This window comes from Silurus aristotelis (assembly GCF_946808225.1).
Source record: "Silurus aristotelis genome assembly, chromosome: 26".
NCBI lineage: Eukaryota > Metazoa > Chordata > Actinopteri > Siluriformes > Siluridae > Silurus > Silurus aristotelis.
In genome coordinates, this window is record NC_139599.1 from 13,939,674 (window position 1) to 13,965,934 (window position 26,261).

Genomic DNA, 26,261 nt, shown 5'->3' on the forward strand with positions numbered 1-26,261 from the left:
ATTAATAATACCACCAAAACAGGAATGATAAACTCCAATTAACAGGCAGAGCCAAAAAGGCCTGCTGAAGCAATTATATAATAATGGCAAGCTGTTTTCAAATAACAGTTTATATTCAATTCAATTTTATTTGTGCAGGACATTGTCACAAAGCAGCTTTGCTGAAAACAAATCAGTGTTAATTCTCATGAAGTCACGAGTAAATTTTGCTTAAATATAAGTTCCAACACTATGGCAACATGTTTCTAACATTAGGAAAAATAAGAAACTGCTAATAAAGGTCCACTGGGGCAAAGCCCATGCTGCCCCGTGCTTGCATTTACATTTATGGCATTTAGCAGACACTCTTATCTAGAGTGACAGTTATTTCTTTCATACAACTAAGCAACTATGGGGTTAAGGGCCTTGCTTAGGTGCCCAGTGGTGGCTGTTTGGTATGGCTGGTATTTGAACTCATATGCTTCAAAACCAAAGTGCCTTAACCACTAAGCTACCACCCCCCCTTTTGCTTGCACTATCAACAGTGGACAGGATATTAAATTATAGTTGCCAGGTTGGATCACAGTTTTTCTACCCCAAACTGTGCCAGTTTAATAATAGTCATAAGATGTTTTTAACAGCAATTCCATGTAATATATTTTCACAAACTAAGGCTAAATATAAGTGCAGACTGGTGTATCTATGATGTACAGAAACAAGATTAGCATATGGAAAAGGGGATATCAAGTGAATAATACAGTACATGTGACTTTCTGTTGACACTATTGCTGAAAAAAAAATCTCTGTCTGATTTCTAATCTTGCTTCTAGGAAAACATTTATGGCGTCTGGTGTCTCCTTCCGAAACACCCTTCTGGACAAAGGATATCACCAAGGCAACCAGGAGGCTCGACTGACAGGCATAATGAATTTCCTGATATGCATTTCAACACATTGTAAAGATGTGGCGCTCATGCACAAACCCGTTTCTTTATCTTCCCTAAAGTAATGTTAATTGATCAACTCGTCAATGATTTAATCACCCAATAACATTGCTAACGTGCAAACGATTAGCACATTATCGCTCGGCATCTGGGTCATCTGGAAGGTGAGACAAAATGATAAAGACAAGAGCAATGTTTATTGATGGGAAGTCAGTGGTTGCGCTTAAGGACTGAGCCATCAGCACATCTCACAACGCTGAGGAATTCAAATGACTACAGCAGCTTACAATAAAAAAAAGGAACATGACATTTTCAAACTGTTTGGCTTGAAAAAATGTAGATAATGAGAAATGCAAATAAAGTGTTCATGTCATAGGTTGAATATGAAAATGTGTTAATAACTTGAATTAATTTGTCTGAGGTTTTGTTTTAACTGTCTAACATTTTTAGATGAAAAAACACTATCAATAAACAAAGATTTTAACTGCCAAATAATTAAGACAGAATGGACAGCTAAGTGCAAACATTTGTACCGCTGCTTAAATTGTTTTACAATAAGTATATGTTTCTCTATTAGAAAACATTTCTTACATAAAAAATTGGATTGTGAAATTGTAAAAAACTGGCATTCAATAAACCAAAATTTATCCTTGTGCAGTATTAAGAGTCATTAAACAAATACTTCTTGTCCATGCTTTGGTTGGCTTTGGCAAGTAGATTTCACCTGTATACAGTGAGGAATTCTGAAACAATCGATTTATTTTTAATCTAATGCTTCTTAAACTTTAGATTATCGTGATTTTACTGTATTTATTTATCGATTTATTGTGTTTTCACTGTCACATTTGTAAATGTTGCTCATGTAGGTAAAAAGACAAAATAAGCAAGCACTAATATAGGTCCACTGGGGCAAAGCTCACGCTGCCCCATGTTTGCATTATCAACAGTGGACAGGATAATGAATGATGGTTGCCAGGTTTTACGCAAAAAATTGAGCCTGTTTAATAATAGAGCAATTTCATGTAATACATTTTCAAAAACGAAGGAAAATGAGTGCGGACTGGTTTGTCTTTAATGTACAGAAACATTCCCAATGAAAAGATTAGCACATAGAAAAGAGGATATGAAGTGAATAATGCCTACACAAGACAAAAAAATCTGAGGAAAAATTCTCTGTCTGATTTGTAATCAAAAACCAGGATACTCTATTTAACCCTAAAAATCTGACAAGATTATAATAACATAAGATAAAAAAATATCATTAAAGGATCTGCAGTTGGCTTTGGATACTGTTCCCAGCAAATAAGTTTTCTAGTGCCTCATCTGGAAGCTAAGAACATTGGGTTAAATGCTTAAATCGTATTTGTTTAAAAGGTGTATGTTATTTACGTATTACATCACAGGGTGATGAGTATAAAGCAAGCACACTCCGATGCAAATGCAGGCTCGTAAATAGATTCTTATTTGAATATTAATAGATTTTAAATGTGTGATTTGATTAATTAATTTGGATCTTTGATAAACCTAAGCAGAAAAATTCAAAACATGACATGGTGAGAAAGAGATGGTTTGGTCATGTGCATAGGAGGGACATATCTGTAGAAGAATGCTGAAGATGGAGCCGCCAGGCAGGAGGAAAAGAGAAATGTCAAGAAGGAGGTATATAGATGTGGAGAAGACTTGTGGAGAGACTTGCAGGTGGTTAGTTTGAAAGAGGTAGATGCAGAAAAAAGGAGAACAAAAAGTTGAAAAATTCAAAACACAAGGTAGGGGTCATGGTCAAAGATCAGCAGAGTCAGTATCAAAGAGGGCAACCAAAGAGCAAGGCTTGGTACATCAGGTGTATAGGAACAAACCCTGAGTTTCGAGACTTCTTGTTATGGTGGGTGTGTGAGTGTATAACTGAAACCAGGTGTACTCAATCAGTAGGTTGGCAACTGTTGCACGTTGTGCGTGGTGTAGTCTAGGGCAGCCATGATTGTATAGAGTGGTGCTTGCTAAGAATTGGAGTTGCACCCTTGCCGAGTCAGGGCACACAGGAAGTTCTGGTTTCTGTTATGATATTTAATATATTATGATATATAACACACAAGAGGACTTGTATTATGGACGCTCCAAACACCTCTAATGATAAACAGATTTTACTTTCTTTTAAATGTGGAGACTTTTTCGGTTTGTGTGTGCATGTGTGTGTGTGAGAGAGAGACATTTATTTAACATTTATGGAAGGAGTCTGGGTTGGAAGTCAGTCTTGGTTACAGTTTCCATTTTCTTGGTGAAATGACATGCTGTGCTTTTAGTGTGTGTTTGTTTGTGTGTGTCTGTGTGTGTGTGTGTGTGTGTGTGTGTGTGTGTGTGTGTGTGTGTGTGTGTGTGTGTGTGTGTCCGAGAGAGAGAGAGACAGAGAGAGAGACAGAGAGAGAGAGAGAGAGAGAGAGAGAGAAAGAGAGAGAGATGGTCTGAGGAAGGAATGACTGTTTATCGCAGCTATGATGTTACTGAGAACAGGAAATTGTCCTTTGGACGCTTCACAAGAATAAATCTAAATAGAACCCATTACAAAAAATGACGTGTTGTTTTTCAATGAATTTAACATTATAATCATGGGAAATGACTGTCGTAAAAGCAGAATAACAGAATCCAGACTGTGCTGCAACACTGTATAAGCAAAAGTATTGTGACACCTGACTTTTTCAGCTATATGTGGTTCTTCTCTGAACTGTTACCACAAAGTTGGAGGCACACAAATGTATAAAGTAAGTGGATGTTATGGATTTTTGTGGCAGATGATGGCAGTGGATTATATTAATACATGGGTAGAAGTGCTACTATAGAGCTTTTACTTTAACCCTATTGAACAGTTTTGGGATGAATTGGAACACTGACTGCACCCCAGGCCTCCTCACCTCACCTACATCAGTACTGTACCTGATTTTACTAACACCCTTGTGGCTGAATTAACAAAAACCTTCAAACGTACACACCAAAATCTAGGGGAACATCTTCCCAGGAGGATGGAGTTTAATGTAAGAGCAAATGGTGACTAAATGTGGAGAGAATAGATCAAAAACACATACAAATCTTATGGCTGGGTGTCCAAAAACATTTGAATTAAACGAAAGTAAGAGGTTTAATCAAATAACTAAATGCTTTATACTATAAACCATGTAATTTTGAACCAAGATACAACATACTGTATACAGTAAATGTTGAAGGGAAAGATTTTAGCATCTGTGCACGGATTCGCTACAATTAATATAAAAAAAATTATGTAGCTATTGTATTCCCTGGTGGTCTAGTGGTTAGGATTCAGCGCTCTTACGGCCGAGGCCCAGGTTCGATTCCCGGTCAGGGAACCGACCCCAGCCATTAGGGTTGCACACGCCAAATGGGGAGGGTTGCGTTAGGAAGGGCATCCAGCGTAAAAACGTGCCAAATCGAACATGCGGATCAGGAGTACAGATGATCTGGCGACCCCTAAAGGGAGAAGCTGAAAGAAAGTTTAATGTAGCTACTGTATGTTACATGTGTTGTATTTGTACATATTTTCTGTGAATCTGAATTTAATATAAAAGTTTCATGTTTTAGAGTGGCCTATTATTGTGGCCAGCCTAAAGCACACCTGTGCAATAATCATGCTGTCTAATCAGCATCTTGATATGCCACACCTGTGAGGTGGATGGATTCTCTCAGCTAAGGAGAAGTGCTCACTAAGCCAGATTTAGACAGATTTGTTTGAAGAACAATATTTGAGAGAAATAGGCCTTTTGTGTACATAGGTCTTAGATCTTTGAGTTCAGCTCATGAAAAATAAGGGCATATATATATATATATATATATATATATATATATATATATATATATATATATATATATATATATATATATATACTATTAGTGCTGTCAGAATTATTTATTATAAATGATTTATTATAAACGCAAATGTATGGTAACGGCACAAATTCTTTAAACCAGCAATTAAAACCTTCAACCAAACACACATTTATCTATGACATTCTTTCTTTACTCAGATACAAAACAATTATAAACTCCACTGAAAATTATTTTTAAATCACTAAACATTTGTTTTACCGATGCGCTAAGTCTCAATTCAAGTACCAACATCCTCCATGGTGCACACATCCGGCAAATAAAACCGTCCGTGTGGAAACATAGCAAAGTTCCGTTTGGTGTTCTGATTTACGTAATTTAAAATCTTTTACAAGAATATATTAAATCTTCATGCTTTTGAGTTTGGTTTCACTCATAATAAACATACATTTGCATAAAGCATCCATTTTTATCTATGCCCATGTTGATTAGAGCCTTAAAAATGTGTAAAGTTTTAATGTAAGGTGCATTTAGTACAAATAAATAAATGTGTGTTTATTGGCAATCATGTGATTAATCATGATTAAATATTCAGTATTTAATATGAAATATACAATTTCTTAATCCTTTTCTTGAATTTTTTTTTCCCTCTTGAATTATTTGATTTTTTTTTTTTCCCGGGTTGAGATTACACTAGTTAAGCATGTTGTTACAACTTTTTTTTTTTTACATATCTTTACCATGGGTGCTGAAAGTTTCTTAGTTGTAGTTGTTGTAGTTGTAGTTGACCATTTCATTATAGGTAACAAAATAAATAAAAAAGAAAAAGGAAATCACACCACCCACCCTGGGTGAATCATTTTAGTCCAACAGCACAGCCTGTTGTGTGTTATGCCTTACTTAATTATCCTTGAACCCTTAAAAATCCATAAAAGTGCCCTTGATTACTTTTTCCTGAAATGAGGCTGCGGGTGTAAAGCTCATGACTCTGTGGTTATCTAAGCTCCAGCACTAAAAAAACAAAACATAACAGTTGTTGACCATTTTGGCATATCAACCATGTATGCCTTAATTTGTTAACAGCAACAGCTAGGTAGATTTGACAATTTAGAATGGAATGATTTAATAGAAATTTGACCAAAAATAAAAACCTGATCAAGCAAATCAGTTTAGTCAAACCTTTTTTGACTTTTTTGACTTGGTGAAATCCATGCTGCTGTTCATTGTTTCTCAAAGGAATTCTTTGAATGCATCAGTCAGAGGCTGGCACCCAGTAAGTATCAAGGTGAGTCAGATTAGCAGGTCAGTGTTATCACAGTAAGTGAGATCCTTATCGAGAGCTGCTCTTTGACTGCTATATAATTAGAGAAGGAATGGACCTTTACAGTAGACCATTACAGGAGAACAGAATAAAACCTGTATAAGCTGCGTGGGTGGCGATATCGTAGTTGGCCAGTAGGAGTTTGTCAGACTTAGCCACAGGTTGGAACTATTGTACCGGATTTGATTATGTTGAATGAGGTCCTTGGAAATTTAACTTTTTTTTTTTTTTTTTTTTTTAACAGAGAGTAATCATTATCCTGTGCCCACTGATTCCTAAACAGAACTTGACATTGTCTTTGGCTCCCCAAACTACGGCCCCCACATTTGGAACAGGCCTCTGAACAATGCCAGAGACATATTTTGGAAATGTAATTTTAATGTTTTACTCATATTACATCTGCATTTAAAAATAAAGGTTGACTTTCAAAGAAAAAATTTCCTTAGTTATTAACAGAGTTTGATTGCTGGAACTATCGGCTATCGTCAAAAACCTATACAAATAGTTTTTCCGGCTTTATGTCAGCTGTCATTACAAGAGCGGCCTCTAGGGGTGAATCACTGAAGCCACACGCTGTTTGTTTTTACATGAGACGGTGCGCTATATTATATTTAATATTTATAATTTATTACTCATATAAATGTATTGATTAATGAATATATATAAAAAATTTCATTATGATAGTAATAATGCTTTTTTTAATAGGCTATACATCAACTCTTATTTGTCTGTACGGTGGATAACAAACTAATAAAACACCCACAATAATACACGTAGTCACTCCGACCCCAGCCATTTTCTGCTACAGACCGACCTGGCGCCAATAAAGAAAGAAAAAATGATGTGGCCCTCACAGAAAAAAGACCCCTGGCCTAAAACATCGACAAGTTTAGAACACAATGCTCAGGCAAGCACCAAAACAAAACCTTTCAGCCTCTTTTTGGTTCTCTAGAAGCTTTGTGTGCTTGTCAGGACTACTGGAGATGGCAGAAAAAAACACGAAAGGATAAGCGTGTGAGGGAGGGAATATAATCTGAAGATTAAGTGCCACAAATGTGATTCCTTCTGCCACTCACATTTAACACCTTCCATCTGCCATGGTAAGGGTTTTGAATACGGCAACATGGCAGCACACATCAAATCGCTTGTTAGCTGTATTTGTCTCCACCTTTATGAAGTCTCAGTGGGCCCAGTGCTAGCAGGGTTTTTTTTCTCCTGAATTTGCCTCTGAGCCTCACACAAAGGGTTCATGATGATTAAATCTGGTGATTAAGGAAACCATGTATAGCACTTCAATTTGGTGTTTAACAAACCATGCTCCAGTAAAATTAGCAGGAAGGTATAAAGATATTATCTTCCTGGAAGGATGACAAGAAGTAGAAAACTCCTATAAATCTTAATTCATTAGCAGTTAAATAAACATGCAAAGTAAACTTTGGATCTGATAATATTTAACTGGTGGCATTGTGGTTTGAAAGCATCTACTGGCTTCCTCCAAACATAAATCAGTCCAATATGGTGGACATTGGCGAATAAAATCACATTTTCCTCAGATTTTGATCCTTACACCACGTTAATCATCTCTAATCTTCTGAATGGTGACTCTGGTGATGAATTTCAGATTTTTAAAGCTCATGAGTTTCACCTTGTGAGGACTATTACACTTTGTTCATGTTGGACACCTTTCGGATATATTTCCCCCTTTGAAAATCCCCATGCAATTATTTTCCCATTGTTGTGACTGACATTTTTGGGACTCCCCCATGTTGACCTCTTGCTTGGTCGATACATCCTACTAGAAGCAACAATGCAACTGTGGGGGTTTGCTATTTTACTGCCAGGTCTTGTATTTATGTGGCATTTATGTATATTTGCAGAGGTGGAACGTAACAAATTACATTTACTCACGTTACTGTAATTAAGTAGTAATTTTTATAATCTGTAATTTTACTTTTACTTAACTACACTTTAAATCATATACTCTACTGAGTAAAAAATAATGTAAGGGGGGAAAAATCACACATTTCGGAAAATACTGCACTGATTGATGGGTGAAGAACATGCAAAACTCATCAGTTGTTCAAGGCATGCCCTCACTGTCTGAATTCTAAATCTGCATTTGTTTTTTTTCTCTCATTATAATAAATGGCATTATAACGAGATTATTTTTTCCTGCAAAAGTGCATATTAGTCTCAAGTCATGGACTGTAGTGTTTTATTGCACTTTAATTTGTAAAGGTTTTCCTCCAATTAAATACAACTACTTTGAAAGTTATATCCCCTTGTTCTTTTTGAACTACACTAGAATCCCCTATCCCACCCCCACTGTTAAAAAACCCTGTAAATTTAAAAAGAGCTACTTTTTACTTTTACACAAGAAGATTTTTAGGCCGAATGTGCAAAATGATAACTCTGAGCACTATGCTTCAATATTAGACAACAGAACTGAATTCTCGAATTTGTGTCTATTTACATTTATATAATTTGGCAGATGCTCTTATCTACAGCGACTTACATTTATCTAATTTATACAACTGGGCATAGGGTTAAGGGCTTTGCTCAGGGGGCCCAGGAGTGGCAGCTTGGTGTGGCTGGTTTCTGAACTCAAGATCCAAGGTCCAATACCATAACCACTAAACTACCACTTCCCCAACATCGGAGCCATCACTATAGTGTATAGACTGCTATCATGTAGTCTGAAATGCTAGCAAAATAGGCTACTGTCTACACTGATTGCTTTATCGTCTGCCATTTCTCAGTGAACTCCAATTGAAAAAAGAGCCCTAAGTATGTAAATCCTATTATTATTTAATCCTTGAAAACTGCCATAAAGTGGACTATGTATCTGCATGAGATCCATAGCTCCCCACTGTGAAAAAGCAAGGTGATACAGGTTGCCTTGATTATTCCGAGCAGGATGCAGAGCTTACAGTGTTTCAAAATGAATCACAGCCTCCATTCCCATCTTACAGAACAGTGGTTCTTGTCCGCTATATAGATCAGCATCCTATTGACAGAATACGCACAGACAAAAAACAAAGTGCAAATATGATTTTTTTGCCATTTGCTTGGGATCATAGCTCACTGATTATGTCCATATCCAGCTCATAGACACCCCCAACACACACACACAAAGAGAAATGAGCCATCACAACGCCATCAGGACAACGATGCAGGCATATTGCTGCACCGTAATTACTGTTTTGAAAAATAGACGTACTTTTCTGTCTGAGCTTCGCCAGACATGACACACCAATAAAGCCCACCAACGAAAAACATCATGTCAACTAGAAATTCAGAGGCCAAAAAGAAATCTAGTCGTTATGCCATAATTGCATCGATAATCTTTTTTTCTTTTAAACTGCCAGATTAGGTTTGTTGAGCACACTGGGGTGTTTGGGTCACGTCATAGTATCGAGTGAAGCCGCGGTCTGATGTGGATCCGCTGAGATGTCTAGAAAAGCACACAGGTTCAATAAGAGGGTGAATAAAGCATGGCGATGTTCAATGGGATTTCAAAGAGAGATATATTATAAATATATATATATATATATATATATATATATATATATATATATATATATATATATATATATATATATATATATATAATCAATAGGATGCTGATCTATATAGCGGACAAGAACCACTGTTCTGTAAGATGGGAATGGAGGCTGTGATTCATTTTGAAACACTGTAAGCTCTGCATCCTGCTCGGAATAATCAAGGCAACCTGTATCACCTTGCTTTTTCACAGTGGGGAGCTATGGATCTCATGCAGATACATAGTCCACTTTATGGCAGTTTTCAAGGATTAAATAATAATAGGATTTACATACTTAGGGCTCTTTTTTCAATATATATATATATATATATATATATATATATATATATATATATATATATATATATATATATATATATATATATATATATATATATATATATAAAATAAGGACAGTTCTTTCACTATCTTTACTTCTCTTTCTATCTACATTCCTGGAAAGACCTTCAGGCACATTTCAAAAATACCAGATATCTCAGCAAAAGGTCCGTTGTGACTGTATTGACAGAATGATTCATATTCTATAGGCAGAGCAAAACTGAATGAACTGCGAGACCCCTACTACAGAGCAATCGATGTGCTCCAACTCTGAAAAAGGAAAGAGAAACGAGAGAAAGCTACAGAACTGTACAAAGTGTTTATGTCAAAAGTTTCCTGAAGTACACCGTTCCTCCTATGTGGGAATGATTCCAACATGTACCTCAGTTACAGACACTGGATTTATGGTTACTTATAGATTGCATTTATACTCTTGCATTTACCCAGTAAAAGAACAAGAGTATAGTTCAACATGGGTATGCCTGTGTCTAGTCCAGCCTCAGATTCCTGTTCTTGTGATCTGAGATGCTTTTCTCCATTTGTAGAGTGGTTATTTGAGTTACTGTAGTCATGTAGTCCTCTTGTCAGCTAGAACCAGTCTGGCCATTTCCAACCAGTGATCTTTCAGAAAGTGAGAATGTTAGATAAGAAGAACCATTAGCCATCTCTTGTGATTCAATAGTCTCAATCAAATCTTCACATCATACAATGCTAGCAATGTTTTTGTGACAAAAGCATCCTCCTTTTCACTCCACTGTTTGCTGTTCTCCTCTGTCAGCCTGTTTAATCAGGGGAAAAAAGGGAGGTACAGCACAAACAGGACCATCTCATTCTCCCTTCCCTGCTGTCAGGGCCTTTGACAGCAGCTGCCTTAGGAGACGCAGTGGGTCAAACTAAACAGCAGGGCTAAACGGCAGAATAGCAGTTCAGCTGCAACACACTCAGAGAGAGTGTGAAGTGTTGAGACGTGACCACAGTTTGGAAGGGGTGTGGGTGTGTCTACAAAGAATGTGGTCAGGAACAGTGTAATCTGGAACAGACTCTAATCGAAAAACATCCCATGCTAGATACAGAAACGACTACTATCAAGGCGATCAATTGTTATTTAAGAACGAAAAACGCACTGAAGCTTGATTTGAAATAAAAATTACATTTAGTGATGGGTCGTTAATGAACGATTCGTTCATTGAGAAAAGCACGTCACTTTTTCCAGATTTTATGTTACAGCCTTATTCCAAAATTAATTTAATTTCATTGTTTTACTCCAAATTCTACAAACAATAGCCCACACCTTTAAAGAAGTGTGAATAAAATCTTTATAATTTATCACAAGGCACACCTACACTATACAAGCAAGCTGGCTTTACATTTATATCTGATATATTTTCAACAGCCAACATTTTGTTGTGTTGCCATTCACAGAATTAGTAACAAACGAAAAAAAAAGTTTAAAGAACAAATTATGAGACCAAAATGTTAATCAAATTATTTCCCTGTCAAAATAGTGGCTGATTGTAAAATGATGAGTCACACCACACGCTGTTTTAGTGGGTCAGTGGATTGCAGCTATGAAGAAGAGAGAGTAATACAAATAATAATTAAAAAGAAATCATTGAAACAGCAAGAGATTTTCTGCTTCTTGCTGATCAGCCAAAGCACTGGCCATTTTACACCTGGCAAAGGTCATTTCCTTGACTTGAGTCTTTTGTGCCTATTAATTAGCATATCTGCACTTCCACCAAAAAAAAAAAACCTTTGCTCTTCAGACCATCATTAAGAGACCATTAATCAAGGGCAGGCAGACGGTCCACCAGCTTTGGGCTTCCATTTCTTGTTTTATTTGGTGGTGGCTTTTTAATAGGAGCCTTTCCCAAAGGGGACTACATGCTAGAGAAAAGAATAGAAAGCAATTTGTTTTCAAGTTAAACAGTCCAGTATGACACAGATCTGTTTAAATGTATCATAACAACACACTGCGTAAGAGAAGTAGAATGTAGTCAAATAAGAATACCCTCTTGAATTAGAGCAAAAGGCCACAATGTATCAAAGAAGCTAATTAAATTAGATCAGGCTCCTTCAATTCTGTTTTGAAGGATAAACATCTGCTGGTATGCTTTGCCAGGAAAATACCCTAAGATCAGAAATCACGCAAATAAGGCCACTGGTGTTGTGGCAAGTTCGCGTCAGGAATTTCCCCCATCATTTATCACTCTCAAATTGATCAATCTGCTTGCTGTTGAACTGATGCTGAACTGTATGTTCGTGCTACCAGTAGATACCAATAGGCAGCAATCAAAACAAGTTTAAAACAGAGCGTACGCTCAACCCTGATTGGTGCATTTTTGCATTTGACCACAAGCTTTTATGCACTAAAATTTAAAAACTGTGAAAACAAAAAAAAAAATGTTATACAAAGATATTTGACTTTGAAATGTAGTGAAGTTAAAATCTCTCCAGATCGAAGTGCTTCTCTATAGTTCAGATACACATAAAAGCTATTTAAGTACAGTAATGAATTACATTCACTTCCTTACAGTTCACCACTGGTCTGTCCTTCACCTGAAACAGTAAAAGCTTTATGGTTCTTTAATAGGAAACTCGTACTTGAGCCAGGAGGGTATGCATATTGGCCAAAAAAAAAACAGGGATAATTCAGTGAGATTTGTGCAAGATGAGGAACTGGAAGGTGGAAGAAAGTGGAAGGACACAGCGTAGATCAGTTGTAATTAAGGTGCTTGTCGGAATTTGTGGCTCGACGATTGTAAAAAAAATGGCGCACAACGCTCAGGAGTTTGGCTGGATGTTTGGAGTGAGAAGATGCTCTGTGCCTCATCCTGAGCTTAACGCGCCAAGGCCAAATTATTAGAGATCAATATGATTCCCTTCCTGCTCAGAGAAGATTTCATCAATACAGAAAGATTTAAACTGTGGGAAGGGATTAGCTGTAAATCCTAAAGTCAACCCATTAATCCTTCTAAGGAACTTAAATTCCTTTCTCATGTTCATAAATACAGTACATACCTTTAATATTATGCAGTGCCCTGCATTCCCACTATACATATTTCTTCAATAATTATGAATTTTCATTTTACACAGGACATTCCTATGATCCATTTTGAAAGCGAATGTGTGTAAACTGGCACACAGCGAGCATCGAACCAGAATTCCTGCAGTAACAGACGGGTGATCGGGCTCTCGTCTGGTTGCCATGGCTACATATGGAACGCTAGCAGTCTTATGCTAGTGAGAGACAGACTGCAAACGAAGTGATTACTTTTATCAGTCTCCATCAAATGTGCTTTATCTAATCGCCTGTCACCACAGCAAAGGCGCAAACACGGGCAAAAAGGACAGGAGGCGTGTGCGCTGGGATTCCTCTACCAGTCATGTATTGTGTCTGTAATGCTTGAGACATTGTTCTTAGGAATGTAGCAAAACATATGACAGGCTGTGTGTGACTGTGTGGGGTTTCTGAAGTATGTGCAATGTTACATCAGATAAGTGCACCTTAAATGGGTATAACTGTAGTGAGCGGCCATTTACCATCATAACGTATATCTTCTTCTTCTCTCGGCTTCTCCCATTAGGGGGCGCCACAGCGGATCATCCGTCTCCATACTACTCTGTGTCTTTCAAACCAACTACCTGCATGTCTTCCTTCACCACATCCATAAACCTCCTTCTTGGGCTTCCTCTTTCCCTCCTTCATGGTGGCTCCATCCTTAGAATTCTTCTACCAATGTCCCCTATGTCCCTCCTCTGCACATGTCCAAACCATCTCAATCTGGAACCTCTCTCCCCTTGTCTCCAAAACATCCTTCATGCGCTGTCCCTCTAATAAACTCATTTCTAATTCTGTCCATCATCGTCACTCCCAACGACGTCGTCAACATCTTCAGCTCTGCTCCCTCCAGCTCCACCTCCTGTCTTTTACTCAATGCCACTGTCTCTAAACCAAACAACATCGCAGGTCACACCACAGTCCTATAAACTTTCCCTTTCACTCTCACAGTTACCCTTCTATCACAAATCACTCCTGCTATCACTCTTCTCCACCCATTCTACCCTGCCTGCACTCTTTTCTTCACTTCTCTAACACACTCTCCATTACTTTGCACTGTTGACCCCAGGCACCTGAACTCCTCCACCTTCACCACCTCTTCTCACATATATCACAAATATACATATACAAAATAGAAACTGCAACATTCATTAATAGAAGTCCACTCTGGCAGGACCTACACTGCCCTATAGATGCTCTACAAACCTTTTTATTGGAAGAGAAAGGCTAATGACAAAGTTGCCAAGTACATGTGTTTTACACTAAATAAGTCCAGTTAAATAAAATATTTCGGTTGCCACCAATATCTATTTTGAAGCAAATAATCTGAATTCTATCTAAAAAAGTTACAGACAGGGTGTCCATCATGAATGAAACCATTTCTGGTTTTGTAATACAACATATTTCTGTTATAAGGGGTTGTGAGTGGATAATGTCCACACATCAGAAATGCTTGTGCACCATGGTGACCTTGTTTCTCACACAAAGGCTACGAAAAAAAGGAAAAGTGTGTCGATGTAGAAAAGAAAAATATTCCCATGCCTGAGCAATTTCAAGTCTTTTGTGTGCTCATCGACAGAGATGTAGGTAGGTTAGATGTTTTGCTGACAGCCAGCAACCATCAACCATGTTTAAGGATTTTACCTAAAACGCAGTTGATTTCTTAGAACCAAGAAAATAAATAAATAAACCCTCTCAGGATGAACTGTCTAAAATGTTCTTTTTAAGCATGTATTGTATTATATTTTATGTCTCCATTTTTTTTTCTGTGAATTTCCTTCTTGATGCTTCATATGATGAGTCATACGATGAGCTTCACGCTCACATTCAAATCATTATACTACATTTCCTTGGGCTATGAGGCCCCAAAATGTCCAAGACCAGAGATGAAGGTAGAATGGAGCTCAAGTGTGTGAGTCATCCATGCTATTGATGTTAGTTAGAGTGCATTAAGAGAAGGATTCAAAGCCACCAGGATTTGATGCTTTTTCCTAAATGGATTATGGGCTGCACTAAATCATAACCTCTAAAGGTACCCACCATAAGGTGTGACTGCTCAAAGAAATGACCTGAAAGGCGATGGGCACACTAAGAGGTACAGAATAATCAGGTTAATGTCAAGGATGAAGTGAACATCCAAAACCACCTCCACAAAACAAGCATTTTATTCCTCATATACCAGAGCAGCTTGCCAACAATCACAATCTTTTTGGTTAAGTAGAAATTCTAGATCTCAGGTTACAGAAATGCCTTAGGTTTCACTTCTCAACAATTAATACATGAACACTGGTTCAGTAGATTACAGATGGGAGGAATTATAGCACATCTTGATCATCCGCATGTTTTTACGCTGGATGCCCCTCCTAACGCAACCCTCCCCATTTATCCGGGCTTGGGACTGGCACTAAAAGTGCACTGGCTTGTCCAACCCTAATGGCTGGGGTTGGTTCCCTGACCGGGGATCGAACCCGGGCCGCAGCGGTGATATATATATAAGAAAAATATTCAGATTCCAAATTTTCAAATCCCCACCCACTAGCTAGCTTTGCTCTCTAAGATGAGCGCTATTGGGTAAACTGGGTAACTGGATAAAAGCTAACACATGCGTACTCTTAACACTTGAGTTTTGTCTTGCCGCTTTTGCGTCGCAACAAGACAATGTGGAAATACATACGGAAGAATACATTATGGGAGCTCATGTAGAGTTCCTGTAACACTTTCAGTCACTCAGGAGCCCTTGTATCTGAGCTAAAAATGCGCCCATTTAAATATATCTTGCTTTTATAGTCAGGAGCATTTAGCTACCAACTTTAAAACTTTCTCCAGAGTAGACAAGGGAATGACTGCTATTGACCTTGAAGCTGCGAAGCCGTACGGAGGCGGCAAGAAGAACTTCTGCACAGTAACAAGCGCATTCGTGAGTTAGTATTTGAAGGATAAGCATGTGCATGAATACCTGCACATTCCTTGTCCATCATTGCCTTTTAACACACAAAAACAACATATAAAACCTTCCAGCCCACACTTGACCTCCTCCTCCTTTTCTCCCTCTCAACCATCCTTCTTTCTCTAATCTTTAATTAACTGAGTACTGTCTAAAAAAAAAAAAAAAAAAAAAAAAGGATGTTGCCTTTTCAAAGGATGTTGATTTCATCAATTCGTCACTTGATTGGATTTTGTAGCAGTTTAAGAGCTGTTTTTTTTAAAGGACACAGTAAACTGTTCATGCATCACAATGGGTAACATCTTCCCATTATTTGCACTGAGAAACTTGGGAATTGTACAGTGCAGCGTCTTGAAACGCAGCTTAATTGAAGAGGCTGTCTGATAAAATTTCAATTTGCTCTCTGAATAAGAATGATAAACTCCAAAGGCTGGCACGTTGTTTCATGAGCAGCTCTTAACTGCACTCAATGACCGTGTAAAATAGAATTCAACAAGTGCAGGAGAGGCTGAATTTTGCGTAAGCCCAGTCGCCAATTGGGTCAGCAGTGTTTCGAATGAAGAAAGCTGTCAAACTTCAGCTCATTATTCTTCATATGATTTCACTGAGGAGGATTGAAAGTCTAAAACGCTGGTTTGCTATTGCTGGTTTGTCTCGTCGCTTTCACTGGATTTAGTTGTGTGTTAGACTGTTTGTTAGGAAGAAAAGATCCGACACTATTGTCATTTTTAAGAAAAGAAATCATAATGGCGTTTGTCTGACAGGAAATTTCCGTAACGTACCGATGATGACGAATCAGGATGCCGCTGTTTTTCTCCATTTGAAGAAAGCGCCTTTTCTTTCAATCTTGGCATATGTGTAACCCTTCTTTTTTCCAAACGCAACAAGCTCAATTACTGCCAAAGAGTTCTATTTTTGTTCCCTCTTTCGCTTCGAAAGAGGTCTGATTTGTCTAAGTGCTTTCAGACGCCCTTCTCTGTGCTTCTTTTCTTTTTTTTTTTCAACCAAAGCAGTTTCGCATAAAGTGTACTGTAGGAATGGAAATGATTGCAGTGCAGTCGACTGTTTTATTGTTCTCTGTATAACTGTTGCGCCTGCTGCTTTCATGTTGTTCTGCAGCTCTTTTCAAATGACTTCTTTCTTTTTACTTACCTTCCTTATCATTGGGCTGAGAGTGGGTTGTGGATTCTTGAGTGGCTCAACTGTCTAGAAACAATTGATTGTGGTTTGCTGAATATAATAGTTGTTTGCTAAGAACTCCCAGAATGTCCGTTATTTTTTACGACACTTGCGTGAAAGCTTTCCAACCAATCCCAATGTCTTTAGGCTAAATCCAATGTACACCATGATATTGATAATGAATTAGGGGTGTAACATTACACGTATTCGTACCAAACATTTTTCATTTTGGTGCACACGTGTAACGAATGCATTCCTTTTTATGTGCGGAACATAGTTAAATCTGAGTCTTATTAACCTTGAAAACAAAAACAACAATGCCAGGGATATAAAAGAGAAACTAAAGTTAGCGCAGTGTCACTGTGGCTTCTCACTCGTTCACAAAAATTGTAGTGCACCAAAATACGATTTGTTTTGCACATGTGCAAAATAGCTGGGACTTTTTGCCATCGCTAACAATAGTGCTATGGATTTTTAAGGGTTTGCTTCAAGAATTTCTCTTGAAAAGAGAAAATCCTGACAATTTCTCACATCGAGGGAGTGAATGAATGAAAAATATAAGGAATGAAAACCTTTGTTATTTTAATACATTTATTTTGTGCCAATTAAATCGATTACGCAATTTTCAACAATGTAATCAAAAAGAAATTTTATCTATTCTATTTTATTTTTATATATTTTTTTTTTATAAAATATTATTTTATATATTATTTAACCAAGCGGGCATTTTATTTAAAATTGTTTTACATTTTAAAACAAATATTAATAATAATAAACTGTGTTAGTATAACACAATAAAAAAAATGACAAGCAATTCTATGTTTTGCATTTCTTCTCTATAAATGTATCGAAAATTGAACCGAACCGTGACTTAACAACCGAGGTACGTCTCGAACCGTGTCTCCTTTATAAAGAATCTTGTACTGGGAAAAAGAACACACTCTTCCCTTTGTCAAAATAGTGCTGATATTTTTCCAATAAAGACTGAATAAAGACTTAGAAAAAAATCTATTACATATTTCATCTGCAATGTTTGTAATTTTGTATATGAATGAAGTCAATGTTTTCCATAAATTATACAATTTTGAACATCTGTGCTCCAGCTGTTCAGATTTCTTCACACTGTCTGTGTATCCGAAGCCGAAAACCATCAGTTGCAGATTTGTCATTTGTAATTGCTATGAATTCATCTCTTTATCTCTATGTAAGCAGATGGGTTATATAAAAGGCTTGAGTTTTGTCTCGCATGAAGCAAAGACATGGCCCTACACTCTTGTGTCCGTCCACATTGCCAACATCTGGTCACAAGAGCAATCCATCAGTGAGGTCACTGTTCCATACAGACCGGTGGCCTAGACACCTCCATTGACTCTGATTAGAGCCTCATAAGCAGGCCAGATGTGAGAAGACAGGAGTGCTTTGTTACCTTAGAGACAAGGGTATAATTGGACTGGACTCCTTGTTTGAACTGACCTTCAGGAGCCTCAATGGGGGTAAAGTGTACAAAGCCAAGCGTCTAAGAGTGCAGAGGTAAATTATGAAGAGAGGACGTCTTCTAATAATATCAAGCGCTTCCATTATCTTCTCTGTCGCATTGTTCTTGTGTACAATAGAGCAGAAGGGCCTCCGACTTTATCTAATGGACAGCTAAGGGATGGGTTTTGTATTAACGTGGCTAAATAGTGCAGTCAAGAAGTCGATCGATTATTTTTTTTTTTTTTCAGCTGCGGAGGAGATGAGGGAAACAAAACTAAATTAATAGTCACCGATTTTCCATTATGCAAGCATGATCCAGCAAAGGCATATCTATTATACACCATGTGTGAAGAGTCACGAGAGATCAGACTCTCTCAACATGAAAAAATGGCTTAAATAGAAGAAGAGTTTAAATGGTGTCCATAACTATCCAAGTCGTATGCCTAAACATATGGGCAAAAGTATTGGAACACTTGACTTTCTCAGCCGTATGAGGTTATTTCTCTGCTCAGCTGGAGGCACAGCACTGTACCGAATGTCCTTGGATGTTGTAGCATGACATTTTTCTTTCTCGTGAACTAGGAGACCCAAATACATAATGTTTCAGCATGACAATGCGACTGTGCACAAAGCCAGCACCATGAAGATATGCTCAACATGGATCTCCTGCTATTCAACCTTATTGAACACCTTTGGGATGAATTGGAATGCTGACTGCACCCCCAGGCCATGGAGTGGAATGAGGTTATTATAACAGCATATGGGGCTTAGTGTGGAATAGGATGTTGAAAAAACGATATGAATGTAATGTGCAGGTGTCTGCAAACTTTTGTTTTACATCCTAATCATGAGAGATTCCAATAAACAAACGAACATGCAAACAAACAAACAATTTCTTGTGAACAATGTGCAAGAGAAGGGAGAGGGGACTAGAGACATGAGTGTCTCAGTGCTCACAGAACTGAAGTGCTCTCTCTGCTACAAACACCTTCGTGTGCTCACAATCTTGCGCATTTTGAATGACCATGCTTGTTCATTCAGTTAGCTCAGATGCCTTTGTGCTCTCTATTAAAAATAAAACAAATCCAAAACTGCATTTCTAGAACAATTAAAAAGATTAAAAAGAGCAATATTACTGCCATAATGACTTTTGTTTATATTCATTGCTATTGAAATCAAAATATTTACTTATGTATGCATATGCATATGGTTAATGGTTGAATCTAACATATAATTAGGCTTTGCTAATAATTAGAGGTCGATCGATAGTGGATTGTACATGCCGATAACCGATTAATCAACCGATTTTAAATGGATAAAAAACAAATAAACATAACAACCCGTATAAAATACGAATCATGAAAATGTGCTAAAGGAAATAAATATGAATATATTCATTAATAAATGACAAATAATAAGCATAATGTAGCGCTCTCCATGCAGCGCGAAGTCTCGCGTAAAAACACCCAGCATGTGGCATCCGTGATTCGCATCTAGAGGCCGCTCTGGTAACGACAGCAGACCGGAAGCCGGAAAAACTATCAGTATGTGTTTTTTAGCCGATAGCCGATAAATCCAGCAATCAACATTCGGTGCCTCTATTAACAACTAAGGGAAATTTTAGTCACCCTTATTATCAAAATACAGATATGATTTGCGAAAAACATATTTGAAATAAAATGTAAAAAATATGTACCTGGCATTGTTCAGAGGGCCGTTCCAAATGTTGGGGCTGTAGTTTAGGGACCCCTGGTGTACGTGCTCTATAAAAATGGATGATGTCCTAGAAGTCTCCGGGTTGAAACTCTTCACATTTATCGGTACTCAGGAAGTGACCACAGCTTCCGTTAATTTCTGGTCCTCGAGTTCACAGCAGGCAAAGTGAAAAAGGTCCTAATTTGGCTTAATTATTCATTCAAATTAATGCAATACCCAAACAATAGTACTGAACATTATTAGAATAATAATTGGATGGAATTAATGTATTCATTGAAACTCGATGTCGAATTCCTCTTTTAGCACCTGTTCAATTTCAAAGTGGTTGCAGTAAGCATGCTTCATGTCTGGTTGGATCACACCATCCTGCTGTGATTTATTGCTTACAACATTATCATATCCTGTACTACAGTGTATAGACAAATGTGACTTTTCCAGCCATGTGGTTCTTCCCCAAACTGTAACCACAACGCTGGAGGCAAACAATTGAAAGGATGTCATTGGATGACCTTAAATTAATTTTTCCCTACCTGAACTAGGAGACCCAAACCTCTTCCAGCATGATGATGCGCATGTGAACAAAGCCAGCTCCATGTCGATATGGTTTACATGGGTTGGACTGTAAGATCTTGAGTGGATCTTGAGACCAAGCTCTGACCTCAACCTTATCGGACACCTTTAGGATAAATTAGAATGCTGGGTGAACCCCAGGTCTCCTCACATCACCTACATCAGTACCTGGTTTTGTGGTTGAATGAGCACAAATCTTCACAAGCTCAAATCTAGTGGAACATTTCCCAGAGTGGAGGTTTTTATAACAGCAAATAGGGAATAAATGTGGAATTGGGTGTTTGAAAAAGCACATATGAATATTCTAGTCAGGTGTCCACAAACATTTGGCCATTTATTCTTTGCTTGTTAACAAACATTTAATAAACGAATAGCAATACTGAAGCAAAGAATGAAGCTGTCTTCACAGGAGTGGCACATCAAAAAGCTGACCTTCTGACACCAACATACACACTCTCTCTCTCTCTCTCTCTCTCTCTCTCTCTCTCTCTCTCTCTCTCTCTCACTGTCTTTGGCATTTGATGTTCAGACATTGAAGTAGCCTACACACAAAGTGTCACTAATCTCAGAGTTTGTTGAAGCACATACCCGCTTGCATGTTCAACCTTTAATCTTGGGAAAAGGATTATCTGCGCAGAGAAGTATAACAGCAGCATCATAATGCTGGGGGTAATACAAACCTGACTTGCTTTTCAACTCACCCATGTCACAGTGTTTATAGAAAACAAATGGGAACAACGCATCAAAAAAAAAAGAAGAAAAAAAAAACACGGCTCGACAAAAGAACAAGCGAGGCGACTAATCTAATCATGTAGCAAATTAGCCAGACGAGTGCAGCATCCGAACTCTCCTCTATTGTTTGCGAGTGCCTATGTTGAAGATGGTGTTAGGTAAGGAATTAAACACTCTGGGGATGTGCTGCTACAGGAAAATTAATTACTTAAAAAAAATCTGTTTACCTCCCTTACTGGAGTCTCGTCACCTCGCTTCACTATATGACGGTTTTTATTAGTTAAATAATATGCTTCTTAATTTCATTCAGTTTTATTTGAAGGCTTAGATTATATTATTATAATCTTATATTAAAACAGCACCATGCATCGGCACCACAAATGAACTATATATTATTATAATATTGCTATTCAGAGATTGGCAGTAATCTCTCTCAAAAACTTTGTTTTTTTAATTAAGTAGATTTTTCTGCTATCAGTATTTTACTTTACTATTTATTTACTTTTTACTTTCACTCATAACATTTTTTACACAAATATCTTTTTACTTCTTACATTTCCAACTGCCTACTTTTCTCATCCCTCTTCCAATCCCAATTCTGTTTTGCCAACCTCTTTTTCCTTATGCTTTCCTGCACTTCCTCATTCCACCACCACGTCTCTTTGTCTTCCTTTCTATTTCCAAATGTCACATCAAATACCTTTCTATCTGTCTCCCTTATCACTTCTGCAGTAGTTGGCCTATCATCCAGCAAAAGCCTAAAATCCATTATTCGCCCTCACACTTCTTAAGGCTCGAGTGCGGCGAGTGGATTTATTTATTTAATTTTTAAAACACAAAGTTAATTAACGGGAGAGGCTGTAGCTGGTGTTCTGTATCTTGCATTTAACTATATAATTAAAATCACTGCAAAACATAGCTGTTTGTTTAGACTCTCAATGGAAGATTAATTCATCAGATTAATTATGCATCTAGTAGGTCGGACAAAAACAAATTCCGTTCATTAAAATCTGGGCATACGGCCAAATCTGGATCAGAACCACTCGATATCAGTGTCGAGTACTTTCCAGAAATGAATCAAGTTCGTATCTAAAAGGCGAACTTAAAACATTTCCTTTCGTCAAAGCCGCCCCTAAAGAATTCAGGACCTGCGGCGTCCCCTCTGGGAGGTTACAGGCCAACATGACTCATCTGAGCAAGTCACCGTAGGGAATAAGAACTGTTTTTTGCCTACTGGTGATTCTCAATTTTCAGTTTTCTTTGCTCCTTCACTCACACACAAACACACACACACTTGATGTAGCTACTACTGTGAATGCCTGTAATACTGATTTTGGAGGTGCCAAAACGCCCTCCAGGATATAATTAATCATTAGGAGATGATTCATCAAAACCAGGGAAGGAAATAGCAGGTGTGAGTGAACACGGAGGATATGGCTTTGTAAAGCTAAATTTCAACAAACACTAATTAACTTCTAAGGGAAACAATTATTGTTCATCGTTTGCTATTTTATGGCAGGGCAAGGCTCATGGGTGAAGTTAGGCAGGTCTAATATTGTATCAACGCATAAATATGGATACTGGTAAGGGGTGTCAGTCTGATACTGAATGTAAAAAAAAATAAAAAAAATAGAAGCAAATACCAATATCCAAAAACAGGTGGTGCAATTTTATGCAAGCCTAGTGACAGCAGTCTGGATAGTCTTCCTAACATAAAGATAAATCTTAGCATGAAGGATTACTTGCTAGCTGGGCATCTATTAACAAACGACTTTAAAATGACACGATAAAATACTAATGTTTATATCACTGGACACGTTAAACTGAAATCGCATCCTTCCTCCACTGTAAAGGTTCCCCACATGTTTATTAATGTATCATGACACAAACTATATGCGGACACTCATTTAATCACAAAGGCCACAAAAGCTTCAGTAAAGTCAGGTAGACTGGGGCGCAGTCAGTGTTCCAACTCATTCCAAAGTTGTTCAATAGTCTTGAGGTCAGAGCTCCGTAGCAGGCCACGCAACATCTTAAGGGTTACTAATCAGAAGATCAGGGATTTAAGCCCTAGTATCGCCAAGCTGCCACTCTTGAGCCCTTGAGCAAAACCCTTAATCCTTTGTGTTAAAGGAGCGCTGTATTATGGCTGACCCTACGATCTGGCCCCAGCTTCCTAGCATTGTTGGGGTATGTGCTGTAATGTACATGTGAACATGTAAATAAACATTTACAAGTAAATACATATTCCACTCCAACCCAGGCAATTAATATTTAAATAGAGCTAGCTGTGTGCAGGGGAATTTGTCAGTATGAAACAGGTTTGGGTCTCGTAGTTCAAGTGAAGACAAAATGTCATGCTTGGGCATCCCAAGACATCCTATACTGTACAACTGTGTGCTTCCAATTTTAGTTAGCTATTTGGATCACCAAAAATTTGCCAAATGTGGTAAAAAAAAAGGCCACTTTTGGGAAAGATGCAACAGGCCTGCATGGAAATCATATACTTTCAATGTTAATGGTTTGTCACTTCTTAAACCTATAATGATGAAAAGTAAATCGAGTAAATCGTCAGTTGTGAGTTTTTTTAAATGAGCTTAGTAAAAATAATAGCTCTTGCCCAGTATGTCTCCTTCACAATCAACTACAATTGACCGTTAACCACCCAGGGATCCGGCGCAGTGAAAACAATAAAGTGTACTTTGCACACAATTGTAAAGGAGCCTTATTTCGAAGAAGAAGAAAACCGAACCCAAGCTAGCTAACACCTCATTAAAATGAGGTAACTAATGTTATAAAGAGCGAGCCTATCAGCATGCACATGTACACTAAACTGGGGAAACATAAATAGAGCCAAATTACATTAATTAATACCAAGTAGGCTAATCCTTCTGGTATCCGTATCTATACTAAAACACATGGACTCGTTTTTATGGTGTGAAAGAATGGTACTAGAGCATCCCTGAATCTCAACACAATGTGCTTCATTATAAAACCAAAATGGCCAATGATGTGTGATGTCTTCTAAATAATAAAACCACCATTACAGTGCTGAAAAAAACAAGAATTCAAGTTTAAAAGAATGGGGATAAAATACAGTTGGTGCACGATTGTGACAATACCAAAGCTCAACAGTGCATTAGGCAGGTGGTCTGCTCTTTCTCAGCAGGTCATCATGGAGTGTAAACGGATCTGAGATCCCCGGGTCGAGCAGATTAATTCTGCTGCTTTGTGTCATAATGTCACATTCATGAGACGAGGCAGGTACCATGCTGAGCCTGTGGCCAAACCTCCATTATGAGTCTCTAAGCAACCAAAGCCCCCTCTTTCCTCTCTTTCCTGTATCAAACATGGATCAGATACCCGATCAGAGAAGCTCAGATAAAATACACGTGCACACTGTGGGCAGGCCAGGGTGATACTATCGCTGTCGAAAAACTAATGACTTCAACATTGCGACTTGACAGCAATTGCTAAAAGAAGCAAGGACTGAAAGAACAAAAATCAGCAAGCAGAATCTGCTAGCTCAGGGTGAAATCAGGACAAGTTGTGGCCTTTAACTGATGTTCCAAAAAGGAGAAAAGTGAAGCCATTGACATTGTGCAAATGAAAGAACTCAGATTACTAATATATACATTTATCACAAGCCGATAAAAATCGATAAGAGCAGCTGGAACTGAAGGACAGGAAGCTCTGTGTGCCTTCTTGCTAATAATTCATGCATCAATTACTCAGTTGTAAAGCATGAGGCGGGTGGAACGCTCATTTAACATGTCGTGCTACATATCACTACCAAACAGACTCTGCTATCGATTTGAATTATGTTTATCTATTGATCACATTCTGGCATTTGAAAACACACTGGGCCTCAATTAGAGTGGATTATTCAATTAGGGTTTGTAGGTAACATGAGTTCCCACAGAGGGACAACCAAAGAATAACAACTGTGAATCTAAACTAACCCTGAGAGTAGCTTAGTGAGCTTGCTATATTTGGTAAAAAGCTAAGAGGCTTTTTTTATTTTATAAATTGAGAAGCCCTGATGGTGTACATAAATGCGATGGGGTTCTCACTCAATGTGACAAAGTGGCCAGCATTGTAAAACCCCAAGTTCCTTGAACATTCCTCCAAATGCTTATCACATGAAAACCTGTTGTACAAATTGCCATCGATTCCATGTAAAACAGCATAATGTGCAAAACACAGGAACAAACCATTAACAAGCTGCTACTATAGAGTAATATATTGGTCTGGTGGATATATATATATATACACCGATTAACAATAACATACTCATTAGTAAAAAAAAAAACGTTTGAGTGAGCAAGTAAACTGCGAGTTCCCGAACTTGCTGTGTTGGAAGCTGGAAAAATGGTCAGGGGTGGTAATGGATCTAGTGACTTTGACATCCAAATTCTGATTCCAATATGACTGGATCAAAGCATTTCCACAAGTGCAGGTTGCTCCTGTTATGCAATAGGTAGTACCTACCAAAAATTGTCCAAGAAAAGACACTGCACTAGTGAAAGAATCATGGGCTCCTTGGGCTCAGTGATGCAAGTGAGGAACAAAAGGCAAGTCATTTTGATCAAGTCCTACAAGCAAACAGTGTGATTCTGTGGTCAA

The 26,261-nt window shown here is 37.8% G+C and overlaps 1 protein-coding gene and 2 long non-coding RNA genes across 6 annotated transcripts in view; 2 read left to right on the top strand and 1 right to left on the bottom strand.

The window, feature by feature from the left end:
* The window catches only part of LOC310720259, a 69,126-nt gene extending 67,038 nt beyond the window's left edge, over nt 1–2,088 (top strand). The window contains exon 3 of the long non-coding RNA XR_014531694.1: nt 810–2,088. This is a non-coding gene — a long non-coding RNA (uncharacterized lncRNA). The remainder of the gene's footprint in view (nt 1–809) is intronic.
* doc2b (double C2-like domains, beta) overlaps nt 1–26,261 on the bottom strand; it is a 158,737-nt gene that overhangs the window by 81,507 nt on the left and 50,969 nt on the right. The gene's annotated exons all lie outside the window — the stretch shown is intronic.
* The window catches only part of LOC310720258, a 449,438-nt gene continuing 426,997 nt past the window's right edge, over nt 3,821–26,261 (top strand). Inside the window, exon 1 of the long non-coding RNA XR_014531693.1 lies at nt 3,821–3,846. This is a non-coding gene — a long non-coding RNA (uncharacterized lncRNA). The remainder of the gene's footprint in view (nt 3,847–26,261) is intronic.